Raw genomic sequence first — 15644 nt, 5'->3', positions numbered from 1 at the left:
ACTTCAAATACTTATGTGTATCAGTTTTGCTGCAAATACAGTGTTTTGTCAAACTTTGTTTTAAATCTTTGTCAGATTGTTAAGAATGATATACTACTATAGTCTTCATGGACTGTGACTATTTTCATGTTTGTTGAATATGTATGAAATTGATATCTTTTCATTTGATTATTGTTTGTAGCCCTTACCTATATTCCTGCTGAACTATTATGTTTGGACTCATTTGTTGAACTCTTTATTTAGTGGAGCATGATGCCTTTCACTATGTCAATTAAACATGTTATCTCAAAGATATAAAAAATGAAAATTAAAAACTTACTGTCATAGCAATTTCCAAATACAGAAGGCATTATTATTAACAATTGCTATGCTGAACAATAGGCCTCTTCCATTTACTTATTGCATCTAATTAAAATTTTGTGTCCTTTGACCAACACCTCTCCTTTTAAATAATTTAAAATTAAGTGTTAGAAATTTTAATGATGATATTTCCAGTAATATACCTGCTGTCCCGTAAGGGTAGTAAGAAACTAAACTTCAGACTCTCCATGGGAAAAATGTGTGAGTGTAAAGGAAATACCTTGAGGTATTTCCATTATTTAGCCATAATTAAAGTATACTTGACTTTGCTCTGTAAATATAAAACAGAATTAATTATCTTTTTAAATTAAAAGATTCTTTACAATTTTATACCATTGTTTTTAAAATTTATAGTTTCATAAAGCTCAACTTTCTAAATGAATTTTCTTTGAAGCCTCTATGCAATATAACTCTCATGATCTCACATTAAAATTATGAAGCAGAAAAATCTACATGGTATTTCCACATTGCAAATTGGTAGTTGTAAATTCATACTACCCACAGAGTTACAGACTGCTAGGTATTGTGCTCCTCCAGGGAAGGCTCTGTCTTGTCTATCAACGTGCAGGACCCAACAGAATGTCTTGTACACAGAAGGGGCTAATGCACGTTTTCCAAATTGCTATCATTAAATAAACTGCAGAATATTACTACCAACAAGACAGTAAGAGAAGCTCTTCTCTGTCCCTTCCATTACTTTGATGAATAATCAAATGAAGCTTGAAGTAGTGCTTCTGACAAAGGGCAGTTTCCTTGTGGTTCTTGGATGTTCCCTGACCTGTATTCAGACCTCCAGACCTCTGCGGTACCAGTCCGTAGTCAGGAAACCAGCTTCTCTGAACATCGGTTTCTGCTTTTGCAGAGTGAGCTGCACATGCCTGCCTGTATTTAAAGTTTTGTCAGGGTTGAATACAATCCTATAGTTCAAAGCAAATAATAGCTGTTAAGCACCTGTAAGGAGCCACTAACCAGCTAGCACATTAGTTACTCTCAGTGGCCATGCTTCAGCCTGCTTTCCTCATGGTGATGTGAAAGTATTGAAATTGAAGCTACGGCCGGCACCGTGGCTCACTTGGCTAATCCTCCACCTGCGGTGCCGGCACCCTGAGTTCTAGTCCCGATCAGGCGCTAGATTCTGTCCTGGTTGCTCCTCTTCCAGGCCAGCTCTCTGCTGGGGCAGTGGAGGATGGCCCAAGTGCTTGGGCCCTGCACCTCCATAGGAGACCAGGAGGAAGCACCTGGCTCTTGGCTTCCGATTGGCGCAGCATGCTGGCCGCAGCGCGCCAGCCATAGCGGCCATTTGGGGGGTGAACCAACGGAAAAAGGAAGACCTTTCTCTCTGTTTCTCACTAACTCTGCCTGTTCAAAAAAAAAAAAAATCGAAGCTACACAGTTAATTTCAACAGTGTTGGTTAGGTGTACTACAGCTGCTTAGCTAATTATACCATTCCTACTGTTTTTAACAATCCTTTCTTTCATCTATTTCCTGTAGCACAAAGTCCTCCTGGTTCTTCCTCTGAAATGTGTCTTATGTCTCAGACCCTTCTCATCCCCACTACCACCATATACCTCCAGGCTCTTGAGCATAAGCGGAATTACAATGAGAATTTCTTAGCCATCTCTTAACCTCTGCATTTCTCTTTCTACTTCTATCCATACCTGCTATCTTCCTGCTCCCTCTTGTTTCAGTTTTGCTTAATTTAGAATTGTGTAGCATTTTGAAGAGTATTTGCAACCAGTCTAAAACAGTAAAACAAAATAAAAGCTAAATAGTCATTTTTAATTCAACATTTTAATGTAATGACTTTGAAAGTAGGATATGCACCTTTCAGAATATAGACTATTACATCAATTAATACTTTTACTTCTGTAAAATTCACTACATAGTGCCTTTTTTCTTCTTTTAACTGAGATCATAACAAATTTCACCACAAAAATAATTCATAAACACTAGAATATTATCTGTAATAGGTATTTGGAGCCAAAGGCAATCTCTAGGCTCCAATGAGTAATTGAGGAAGTTGGGGGAAAGGTCAGTATAAGGAATGGAAATAATGTCTCCCATCAACTCTGCTGCACGCATCCCCTAGCTATCTGCTTCCCCCTCACCTCCCTAACTTAACAAAATGTCTCACTGCACCACTCACACATTGCTACTGGGAAGAGTCCCATGCTCACAATCCTTGCTCACCTACCTCCTGCCTGGCTCATCAGTGGGGTTGAGCTGAAAACATAAGGCATGCCCCATGTGTCTCAGCAGAGGAGCTGTGAAATTGAGCAGCTTTGCATTATAAATCAGAGGCTTACAGGTTGATGTCAGACACAAAGGTTTCTTAAAGTCTCGGCAGATAAATGTCTAGCATCTACAGCTCATGATATATCACAATTGCTCAACAATTGGCAGTTACCGTGTCATAACTTCAGTTTGGAACTTGAGAGCAGGAATGGAAAAGGGTAAAAGCATTTTTCCAGAACTGTTTTTAGGTGCTTAGTCACAAACAAAATAGAATTAAAGATTCTGAGTCACTTTCTTGATATATTCTCTCTGAAACCATTTTAGCATTCCCTGTTTTGTCTGCTATAGCACAGGGAAGAAACTCTATGTTCCCTCACCAATAGGTGGAGAATGAGTTCCTGATGTTTCCTAAATCTATGTTAGTTATCACCAGGACTTGATTTGCTAATGGAATGTGTTAGGTCATTTCAGAGGAGTCAGAATTAATGCAAGTTCTCCCTGAGTGTTAATTCCTTGTATATGAAAAGGCAGGCTGAGGGGGTGGGGACAGGTGGGACCAGGAAACAGGGATCACAGGACTCACAGGGGCGGTCCAGGAAATCTGCGGAGGGAGGCTCAGAGGAAGCAGGTTCTGTGTAAGCAGAGCAGTAAAGGTCACCATTGCTTATTTTTGCTGCTTCAGGGAGAGAAGAGCCAGACCCAAATATATTTAAGGGCTTAACACAGAAAGAAGTTGAGACTCTGCGTTATCTGACTGCTGGACTTCTTCAGTTCCCGTGGACTTTAAACAGAGTCCAGCTATGGGAAATGTTCAAAACCCACCCTGCGAAAACAGACAGAAGACACAGAACCACAAAGCCTTGGTGAAAAACAAACGGAAGTTAAGAAAGCTTATATGCAGGGTTTATGACCTTGCATATGTAAATATCACCTGTAAATAATCCTAAGACAAGGCACTTCCTGAGCCCTGCACCTCTTCCCCCAAATCTGTTAAGTGTGTGAACTTTGGCACACAGTGTGAGGAAGTGAATTTGGGTACATTGGATCAAAGCAGCACATTTCTGTCTTAAATTCGCATTTTAGTGAAGAGGCTTTAACTGATAAAGTACTGATTTGCCTAATATCTAATTGATATTTACCTGACAGTAGCTTTATCCAATGCATTATCTAAGTGCCTGAGAGTGTGTGAGAAGAGACCGGTGGGGGGGGGGGGGGGAGGTGGGGGGGGTGAGGTGGGAGGATCGGGGTTGGGGGTGGTTCATTCCCTCCCCACAAGGAGAGTAATCCTGTGTGAAGGACAAGGATCGGGAGAAGGAACAGGAGCAGGCCAAGAGTGGCGCGCAGATCAGTTCATGAGTTGTGGTCACTCATTCCTCTGTAGCTCACACCTACCCTTTATGCCCATGGATCTCTATCCTGGAGATGACAGAGATCAAACCTAGGAAGAATAAAGTGAGGGACCACAGCAATAAGGAGAGCAAAGAACTGCAGCTGGTCTGGGACACTGCACTGGGAGCAAGTGAGTTTTAAACTCCCAAGAAGTTGTGTCCGTGAGGCGGAAAGGCAGCATGGGATTAGCGAGTATTTGTGATGTGCTTTGACTTTCCCTTAGTGGCTCCCCCTGGTGACTTGAAAACAACACAGCAGCTTCTCCTTCATCACTCTTGGTCTTTGTCCTCATTAAACCTGGCATAGCTCCTGAAACCTAGATGGAATTAAACCTTTTTTTAGTGAATGAAGAGAGATTATAACCAAAATCAAAATATTTAAACTCTCTGAGGCAGCCATTGTTCAAATATTTTAGAAATTTTGAGCTCATGAGTAAACAAACAATACAAAATTAAGGGACTCTTACACATCATTTTAAAAAAGTATCATACATTCAAACAATGGAATACTACACAGACATCATAATATTAGTACAAAGAATATTTAAATTATACATGGAGGAATTTACCACTTGCAATTAGATGTAAAAAGTGGATAGCTAGGAAGTATCTATAGAATATACCATATTTGTAAAGAGAAGATAAATATAAATGGAAAGGTAAAATATCAGAAAAATATTGATTAAATGCTAACAATGATTGTTTTGGATTACCTAGAAGCATGATTATTATGTGTCATTTAAAAAAGAAAAAATGAAAAAAATTGACAAGTACAAAACGACAAATTGTAATGTTTTACCTGTTTGCATTTTCTGACATAAGTATTTGGGCTGTACTATAAAAGGGAAAGTCTTATGAGAAATAGAATGAACTCCCAGAGAAGTCCCTCATATGCAAATTTCTTCCTGGGAGATGCTGATTCCCTTGTGTGTGAGTCCATGCAGAAGTGAATGTACTCCCCATAGCTTCCTCATATATCAGGATTTTAATGTTTTTGGTATGAAAATAACCATCCTTTAATTTCATTCATTTTTTTCACAAACTTTCTGAAGTATCCATATATGCCTCAGGAGACTCTATCGTTCATGAGAAAATTAGGTCCCCTGGAAGGATTCCCTGGTGTTGCCCTCTGGAGCTTGGTCACGTTAATACACTCTTTGCTCCATGTTTCTCCCAGAGAACAAACCTTCCTTCAGACTTCCAGAGTATGAATCCCCACCCGTATTCACCACAGCTGCTTGGTCTCTGAAATCCATCATCTCCTTCGTAGTCAGGGACTTCATCAAATATGTCGGGGGCACAGCAATATTTAGAGCAGTCATCCTAGATTAGGAAAACATATGGGGGTACCAACAGCATGGTTCAGGATTCAAGGCTGGCTTTGTCTTGTATCTGATGACCTTACAGTTCTCCTTGCCTTTACATATATATTAAGATGTCCCTTCCTTTGCTTCTGGACCCAGGAAATCTTAAGAACACATCTGCTGGCCATGCTCTGTTATCTTCTGTGAGGACCTGTATCATCCTCAGGTTGGGCTAACCGCCAGGAGATAAGAGGGCAGGATGGATTGTTCATAACTGATTTTCCTAGTTTCTGAAAGTCAGCTAAGATTTAGGATAAAGGGAGTGAATGAAACCCAACTTCACGTGGGAGAGTATGAGGAAGAAAGCTAGCACTAGAGATTCTGAGTCCAGACAGTATTCAAGAAGATACGAGACTTTTCAGAAAGAGAAGGGAGGCACATCAAGAAGGGAAGAGAGGCGCCTCTTTCCTCAGTGAATCTGCTGCTTCAGATCTGTTCCACTCACAGTGAACTCCCTGGGGCCCCTGAGCTTCCATGCAGCCTTTCTCATTCAGGTTATTCCCTCTCCCTGAAACGTGCCCTCACTTCTAACTTCTGGTGATGGCAGGTGCTGTAATACCTCATCTGATACTAAAAATGGATTAAGCCCGGGTACTTCCGTACCATTTGAGTTTACCTTCATCATAGGTAATTTCACAGGTCATCAATCTTGCCCAAAAGAAAAAAGCATACCAAGATTCTTAGAGTCAAAAAATGATTTATCTTTATATGTTTGTTGCCTCCAACAGTGCCAAGAACCAAATGGTTCTCTCTCTCTCTCTTTCCCTCTCCCTCCCTTCCTCTCTCCCTCTCTCCCTCCTTCTCTCTGTCTCTCTCCCCGTCCCTCCCTCAGTACTGTTGGACTGAGAACAATTTAGACTTGGATTTGAGAGGGGGAATCAGAGATATCTGAATTCAATTAAAATGTTTTTTCAAACTAAGCAAATCTGGATTCTCTAACTTACACAGCATAATTTACTCATAGAGTTGATATCACTATTTCTACTGCCTGTTGGAAGGCCAAATGGTTACCCTAGAGAGAGCTAGTGGAGGAAATGTTGTTTTGTAAAAATAAATTTTCACCTTTCTATTTTCTCTGTGACTGACAGAAACTGGATTATCTTTGGAACATGAAGACTTTAAAATGTATTTCAGAACTATCCCAGTTTCATTAAGCTGGGAAAAAGCAAATTTTCTATATCCATATTTCCCTCCGATTCCCATGGGCCTGCTAGGACAAAATCACAGACTAAAAATAGCTTAGACAAATTTAGGCTCAGTTAGGCAAGCTATTTCTTCTGTTGTACATAGTTTTTTTTTTTAATTTTCAAGCATCTAGTTATTCCATTAATGCTATGAAAGTGTCTATGTGGTATGAAGAAGACCAACAAGATTGTGGTATATATTTAGTCACTTCCTTGAAAGTAATTCTCAGAATTCAGCTTTCATTGGGCACCTATTTCCTCTTTCTGATACTACTTTATTACATTTTAAGTTATGATAAACCATAAATTATTATCTGCCTGATTATGCTCAGCACCTAAATGTTTTGAATGTAAATGAAGAAAAATAGTTTTAAACCTTTTCCTTTATTAATTCCTATGCTTCAGAAATCATTTTATACTGACTTTATTTTCACATGTACATATTTTATTTGAGTCAAGATGCTTTTTTCATTTTCTTCTTTGCACACTGTGATTTTTTTCATCAAGCTTTATCCATTGTTGGGTTTCATTCTCTTGTCTTTCAAGCTTTTCGTTCGAAGTTCCTTCATGTTCCAAAAAATAAATCTATCTTTTCTAGTCCATTATGTAACTTTTTATGAAGTTCTAATTTGTGATTGTCTCAGGTGTGGGATATCTGGCAAGAACAATGGCAAGATTGTTTCGATCACTGTAAAGAACTCTCTTACAAATGTTAAGTAACTATTACATTTTCCAGAAATTTCTGACTGCCAACTGACTTCATCACTCCCACTCACATTGCGTATCTGCTTCTGGTGCATTAGATTTTGCTAAACTAAAATAAATATTGAAGTGCTGAACAGTCAGGATTCGAGTCATAGTTTTGATATGGCAGATAATCCTCAAATATTGCTGTATTCTAAGCACCATTAATTCAGTGGAGAACAGAAGCACTCTTGGCATGTTTGAGAAACAGCACAGAAGGACATGGAAATGCAGGACCACATTTTCAAGTTTCTACAGGAACCATATCTGCTCATACCTCACACAGCCACTCTTGGTGTCCAGAGCTCAGTGGGAGGCACTGCAAAGTCACAAGGTAAAGGAAATTGGAAAATAAATGGGTGAAAAATTGGGACTCCTAGAAAGTATTTACCCAACCCCCAGTTTTCCATTTAAAATAAAAATAAGACATTCGGAATTATGAGACAAGTGATATTTTGAGTTTTTATCATTTATACAGTTAATACAGCAATTAACTTATTTGATTTTTTTAATTTGAAAGTCAGAGTTACAGAGAGAGAGAGAGAGAGAGAGAGAGAAGTCTTCCATCCAATGGTTCACTCCTCAGTTGGCTGCAATGGCCGGAGCTGCGCCAATCCGAAGCCAGGGGCCAGGGGCTTCTTCCGGGTCTCCCACGTGGGTGCAGGGGCCCAAGAAGTTGGGCCATCTTTAATTGCTTTCCTAGGCCATAGCCCAGAGCTGGATCAGAAGTAGAGCAGCCGGGTCTCGAACCAGCGCCCATATGGGATGCCAGCGCTTCAGGCCAGGGCGTTAACCCACTGCGCCACAGCACCAGGCCCGTGATTTTTTAATATTATTAAATTTCCCTTTTGTCCCAGAGCAAAGTCATGATGTACATGGTGTTACGTATTTATGTATTTGGTTTATTCATATGGGTTTAGATTTATGGAGATCCATGAGTGCATGGAAAAGAGTGAGATTCACTTGTTATCTTCTTTTCCTACTTTGTCTAGTTTGTTTTCATATTAAGGCTACATTTCTCTTGTGAAAGAAGTTTGAATTTATAACCTCTTTTATTATTCTTTGTATAAGTTTGTATAAGATTGCATTATTGCTTCTTGAAATGTTTATTAGATTTTGGCAGGGAAACCATTGACAGTGTTTTTTTATGGGACAGTTTTAAATGCTGATTCAATCTTTCAAGCAGGAGATGGTAAGAATTTTTTTTATTTCTTCTTTAGTGTTGATAAGATATATTTTCAACATTCTGTTGGATGTAACTTTGTGATATCTTTCCATTATTTATTAGAATTGTAAGATGTGTAGAGATGTTAGCCAATTCTGACAACAAGAAACAACTAAAGTCGTAGAGATTTTTTTAAATTGGAAGTATCTCTATTTGCAAATTAAATACTCCTAGAAGATTTTGGGGAATCAACAATAAAATTAACTGAGAATAAAGGAATTCAGTAATTTTGCCAGATATAAAATTAATATATCGAAATTAATGACTGCTTCTCAGTTTTTATTTTTAATTATTTTTAAATTATTTTTAACAGATTCAATATAATTTGCAGATACAATTCCCTCCTTCTCCCTCCCATCTTCCTTTTCTCTTCCTTTCTATTTTTAGTTTTTGAAATAACGTATTTTAAAATTATGTTGCAGTAAAAAGCCTTAATACTTTACCCAATAAGAAGTTTAACTGTAAAAGGCAAAAGACTCTAGTTTAGTGGGAATATAGATAGCGGCTATAAATAATAACTGAATGGAAAAGGGATGATTTCACTTACATGTAGTAAATTTTATGGTAATTACAGATTATCAAAACTGTAATAGTATAACATTCTTATCCATTGGCTTGGCAAAGGCATAAAACAAATTTTCACAAAACTATATTTGCAGCGATACTGATACATACAAACTTTTATTTCTTTTTATAAATTTTAGCTCTCACATAAGGGAGAACATGGAATATTTGTCTTTCTGTGGATGGCTTATTTCACTCAACATTATGTCTTCCAGTTATGTCTATTTTGTTGCAAATGGTAGAATTTTATTCTTTGTTTATAGCTGAGTAATATTCTATTGTGTATATATGCCAGATTTTCTTTATGCATTCATTTGATGATGGACACCTTGGTTCATTCCAAATTTTGGCTTCTATGTATAGTGCTGTTATAAACATGGTGATACAGGTATCTCTTTGATACAACATGTTCATGTCACTAATTCCTTGATGTGGTAAGATAGTGGCTCACAGCTGGCAGCTGGCTACACTATGTGGATAACTGCAGCAGTGTCTCTGTCTTCTCTATTGCTGTTCCTTGGAGTCTTTGTTGTTTTTTTCATTTCTTTTCTGAACATTGAATATTTCCATCAGTCAGAGCCCTGGAAATGTGGTCATTCCTCTGTGTTTTTTTTTTTTTTTTTTTTTTTTAATGCAAGAACAGCTGAAGTTAGCATGGTGATACTCTATTCAGCCATATTGGGTCCTTCAAAATTATTGACCTTATTTTAAGTAAAAATAACTATTTAGACATTATTATGGATGACCAAGCTATACTTAGAGTGATAAAAGACTGAAACTTAGAAATGTATCTAATAAGAAATTTGTAAAACGTATATGGAGGAAACTAAAAACAATTCTGAAAGACATAAAACTGGATTTGAACAAATAAAAAAAGGTATCCCTTTTATTTTGACCTGATGAGTCAACACCATAAAATTGTCAAATTTTGATAAGTTTATTTACAAAGTTGGTATCCCAATAAAAATATCAACAGACAATTTTCTGGGGTTGGAAAAGCTAACAGCAAAGTTCTTATGGAAAAATAAACATATAAGAATAACTAGAAAAGTATGAAAGAGAAATCCAAAGAGAAGTGGCTGTCTTTATGATATTTTAAAATGTGTTACAAATCCTCTACAATTATATTAGTGTGCAGCTTATAAATGAATGAATTGAATAAACAAACATGTTAATGAAACAGTAGAAATAGATTCAAGTACATGTAAACATTTAAAATTTATTGAATTTATTTGAAATATAGAGAAACGGGGCAGAGAGGTATCTTTCTTTGCTCGATAACTCCCTAAATACCTAAAATTTTTGAGAATGAGCCAGACCAAATCTGGGAGACTGGGAGCTCATTTCAGTTCCCCAAACTGGGTGTCTGCTATCTCTCATGCTACACATTAGCAGGAAGCTTAAATTGGAATTGGAGCCAGGGCATGAACCCAGGCACTCTGATATTAAATATAGACTATCAAAGCCAAGACACAACCGCTGGTAAAATCCCAACCCCACCAGGAAATTTAATATGTGATAAAGATGATATCTAAAACCAATGGGACAGAGGTGAGATTTTTAATAAATGCTGCTGAAGTAAGTGAATAGCTATTTAGAAGAAAATAATTGAATTAACAACTCATACTATACACAAGAATAACCTCCAAATTGAACAAGATACATAGATATAAAAATGAAGCCATGAAATCACTAGGAGGTGCGACTTTCCCTACACATTGGCTGTAGGGAAAGGTAATCCATCCATGACGTAAAATTCAGATTCAATAAGATTTAAAGAGGGTATTCCACCATCTTCTGGCCCTTTACAATGATACAACTGGAAAATTTTATTGCTGTTTCTTTGAGCACAATGTATCATTTTCTACTATCTTCTTTCAAGATGATCTCCTTGTCTCTAGTTTTCATCAGTTAACTATAATGTGCTTACTTCTATAAGACAAGTTAAATTTCCCTAAATTTAAACTTGTGGAAAAAATAAAAAAATACATTGTCACTTGAGAATAAATGAAAGCAGGATAATTCTGAAGAAGTCCTCATGGGATAAGTGTATTTCTTTTATGACTTTTACTGGAAGAGAGATTAAAATAAGTAGGGGCAGAGAAAATCTCCTGTAAAAAATCCATAATCTTTATGACCTGTAGACAGGAAGACAGAACTCAGGGCAGTGCCAGTTGCTCATAAGTCAGGGAGGATTTATGAAGAAAAAGAGCTTGAGTTGGGTAATTCTAAAATTATGTGAAGAAATTCTTGTCAAGTCCCTGGCTTGAACTATGTATAAATGAATGTAAACTCAAAGTAGCACAACTGAAGAACCACACTGAAATTTAAGTTGCCATGAAAAAGAAATAGTTTGCTATTAAAAAACTACTTTGCAATCTAAGCCCAGTCAAGTGAATTGCTCTCAAACATAATACCAGAATTTCATGGAATATCTAAAACATAATATTCACTCTGACCGGAATACAACAGTAGTTAATGAACAAATAAAGAATCTGGAATATGTGACCTATTTTTAAGGAAAAAGATAACTTAGATGTTAGAGATAATAGACACTTTTAATGAATTATTTTCTTGAGAGAGAGTGTGAGAGTGAGCTCTCCTTGGTGATTCACACAACCGATACCTGCAAAAAGTTAGAAGCAAAAGCCAGGAGTTGAGAACCCAATCCAACTTAGCCACAATGGTGGATGGGGCCCAATTACTTGAGTCTTCATTACTATCTCTTAGGGTCCACAGAAGCAGGAAGCTGGAGTCAGGAGTCAGAATCAGGAATGGAACCCAGGTTCACTGACTTAGGATATGAGAGTCTTTTTTTTTTTTTTGACAGGCAGAATGGACAGCGAGAGAGAGAGAGACAGAGAGAAAGGTCTTCCTTTGCCGTTGGTTCACCCCCCCCCCCCACTGGCCACAACAGCCAGTGTGCTGCGGCCAGCGCACTGCCCTGATCCAAAGCCAGGAGCCAGGTGCTTCCTTCTGGTCTTCCATGTGGGTGCAGGGCCATCCTCCACTGCACTCCTAGGCCATAGCAGAGAGCTGTACTGGAAGAGGGGCAACCAGGACAGAATCCGGTGCCCCGACTGGGACTAGAACCCTGGGTACCGGCGCCGCAAGGTGGAGGATTAGCCTATTGAGCCACAGCGCCGGCAGGATATGAGAATCTTAATCATTATTCTAAACACCCACTCTGTAGTCAAGGATTTTAAAGGAGCTTCAATAACTATGTGGAATGAAAATAAAATATTGATAAAAATATCTAAAATGAAGGAAGAAATATCTTACATAAATATAGAAATAAAGAATAAGTGTAGGGCTTGGGGTTATGGTGCAGTTTGGCTTCTGTTTCTGATGCTGGCATCCCACATCATAAAATAAACAGAAATTGTAAGATTTGTCACCACTTGTCAAGGCCTTGCAAATGATTACACAGAATGAGCTACACATAGAAACAGACAATGATATTCATCATTATGAAAGAATATGAAAGAAGAAAATATCCTAATAAAAGTACAAAGGAAGTCCAAAGCACATAATAAGAATATTTATGGGAAAATGGTAGGGCCAAGTCATTACTTATCAATATGAACCTTGAAAATAAATAGCCTAAATTCTCCAATTAAGAGATACAGACTGGCTGAATGGATTAAAAAAACAATACCTATCTATTTGCTGCCTGTTAGAAATACACTTCATCAACAAAGATACAAGAAGACTAAAAGTGAAAGGATGGAAAAAGATATACCATGCTAACGGAAATCAAAAAGAGCTGGTGTAGCCATCCTAATATCAGACAAAATAGGCTTTAACACAAAACTATTACAAGAAAAAATAATAATGGCATTATTTAATTATTAAGGGATCAATTCAACAGGAAGATGTGACTATCATAAATGTATTTGCACCCAACAGCAGGGTGCCTGGCTATTTAAAACAAATGTTAATAGATCTAAAGGGATACATAGACTCCAATACAATAGTTATGGGGGAATTCAACATGCCACTTTTATCAATGGACAGATCAACTAAGCAGAAAGATTAACAAACAACAGAGCTAATCTACACTATGGACCAAATAGGCCTAATTGATATCTACAGAACATTTCATCCCACAAATGCAGATTACACATTCTTTTCATCAGTGCATGGAACTTTCTCTATGATAGACTATGATAGGCCATAAAGCAAGTCTCAGAAAAATTACAAAATATTGAAACTCATACAATGCATCTTTTCTGACTATAACAGAATAAAGCTGGAAGCTAACAATTTAAGAAACTCAAGAAAATAGGGGAGCACACAGATACTCAGCAACATGCTTTTGAGTGAGCAATGATCATATGAAAAATCAAAAAGGGAAATTTAAAAATTCCTGGAAATGAATGATGGTGACAGCACAACATATCAAAATGTATGGGATACAGCAAAAGCAGTGTTAAGAGTAAAATTTATAAAATTAATGCTTACATCAAGAAATTAGACAGCTATCAATGCTCAAGTACCTAGAAAAACAAAAACAAACCAAACCCAAAATTATTAGGAATAATTAAAATTAGAGAAGAAATAAATAGAATTGAAACAAAAAAGATACAAAAGATCTGTGAAATGAAGAGCTGTTTTTTTGAAAAAATGAGCAAAATTGACAATCAATTGGCCCAATCAACCAAAAAGAGTAAGAGAAAGTGAGAGAGAGAGAGAAGATCCAAATCTATAAAATCATAAATGAAAAAGAAGATGTAATAATGGATACCATAGAAATCAAAATAATCATCAAGGGTTACTACAGATAGCCATATGCCAACAATCTGGAAAATCTAGAAGAAACAGATAGATTTCTGAACACATATAACTTACTGCAGTTGAAACTTGAAGACATAGAAAATCTATATAGACCAGTAACCAAGACAGAGATTGAATCAGTAAAAAGACTTTCCAAACTAAGAAAAGCTCAGAACTGGATGGTTTAACTGCTAAATTCTATCAAACATTTAAAGTACTAATTACAATACTTCTCAAACGACTCAAAACAACTGAACAGGAGAGAATGCTCCCAAATTTCTTCTATCAGGCCAGCATCACCTTAATTAGAAAATAGAAAAAAAGTTCCAACAGAGAAAGAGAACTGTAGACTAATATCCCTGATGAACATAGATGAAAAAAATCCTCAACAAAATACTACTAATTGAATCCAAGAACACATCAGTGCTGCTCCTCCGCACGCGGAGGAGCCGCACTGGACCGGACGCTTGTTGTTCCCCTTTTTTACAAGTCTTTTCTATAGTAAAGTAAGAATAAGTAAACAGCGAACTCCCAAAGCAAGAATGAGTAGAGAGAAATGAGAAAGAATGAAGCAACGAACTTCCCCGCAAACTCTCCAACGCACTCTCCAACCAACCCACACCACCATGCCATCTCTCTCCTCCTATATAGTCCTCTCCACCAATCCGTGCTCTGCTACCCACACGCTGAGCACGCTGCTCTCCTCCAATCAGGAGCAGCTCCTGCAGCTTGTCAAGTTGGTGAGAGGCAGCTGGGTAGAAGCTGTTTGCTCCTCTCCCAGCGCCATATTGTGGGAGAGCAGATGTATAGAATAAGTCTTAATTCCAGTAACAGTATAGTCCAAGTTGCTCCCCACACATCAGAAAGATCATTCACTCAGACCAAATTGGATTTATACCTGGTATGCAGATATGGTTCAATATATGCAGTTCAATAAATCTGATAAATCACATTAACAAATTGAGTAAAAACCATATGGTTATCTCAATAGATGCAGAGAGCAGATTTTTTCTATTTGATAAAATACAACACCCTTTCATGATAAAAATATTAGACAAATTTGATATTGAAGGAACATTCCTCAACATAATCAAGGCAATTTATGACAAACCCTCCACCAATATCAAAGTGAATGCAGAAAGGTTGGAAACATTTCCACTAACATCTGGAACCAGACAAGGATATCCACTTTCACCATTCCTATTAAAGATAGCCCTGGAAGTTTTAGTCAGAGACATTAGGCATGAAAAAAAAATCAAAGGGATGCACTTTGGAAAGGAGAAAATCAAATTATCCCTGTTTCAGATGACATGATTCTACACACAGAGGAACAAAAAGACTCCACTAAGAGACTATTGGAACTCATAAAAGAGTTTGTTAAAGTGTCAGGATATAAAATTAACATTCAAAAATCAAAATCCTTTGTATACATAGATAATGCCATAGTGAGAAAGAACTTCTAAGATATAACCCACTCACAATAGCTACAAAAATATTAAATACCTTGGAATAAATTTAATCAAGGAGGTAAAAGATCTCTATGAAGAAAATGATAAAACATTAATATAAGAAATAGAAGAAGACACAAAAAATGGGAAAAATCTTCCATGTTCTTCATTTAGAAGTATTGATATCATCAAAATGTCCATACTACTGAAAGTAATTTACAGTGTCAAGGCAATCCCAATCAAAATACCAATGAAATTCTCAGATCTAGAAAAACCAGTGACAAATTCATATGGAAACACAAGGAACCCTGGATAGCTAAAACAATTTTAACCAACAACAAAAAGTTGGAGGCAG

The sequence above is a fragment of the Oryctolagus cuniculus genome, chromosome 1, assembly GCF_964237555.1.
Source record: "Oryctolagus cuniculus chromosome 1, mOryCun1.1, whole genome shotgun sequence".
NCBI lineage: Eukaryota > Metazoa > Chordata > Mammalia > Lagomorpha > Leporidae > Oryctolagus > Oryctolagus cuniculus.
This window is presented reverse-complemented; position numbering follows the sequence as displayed.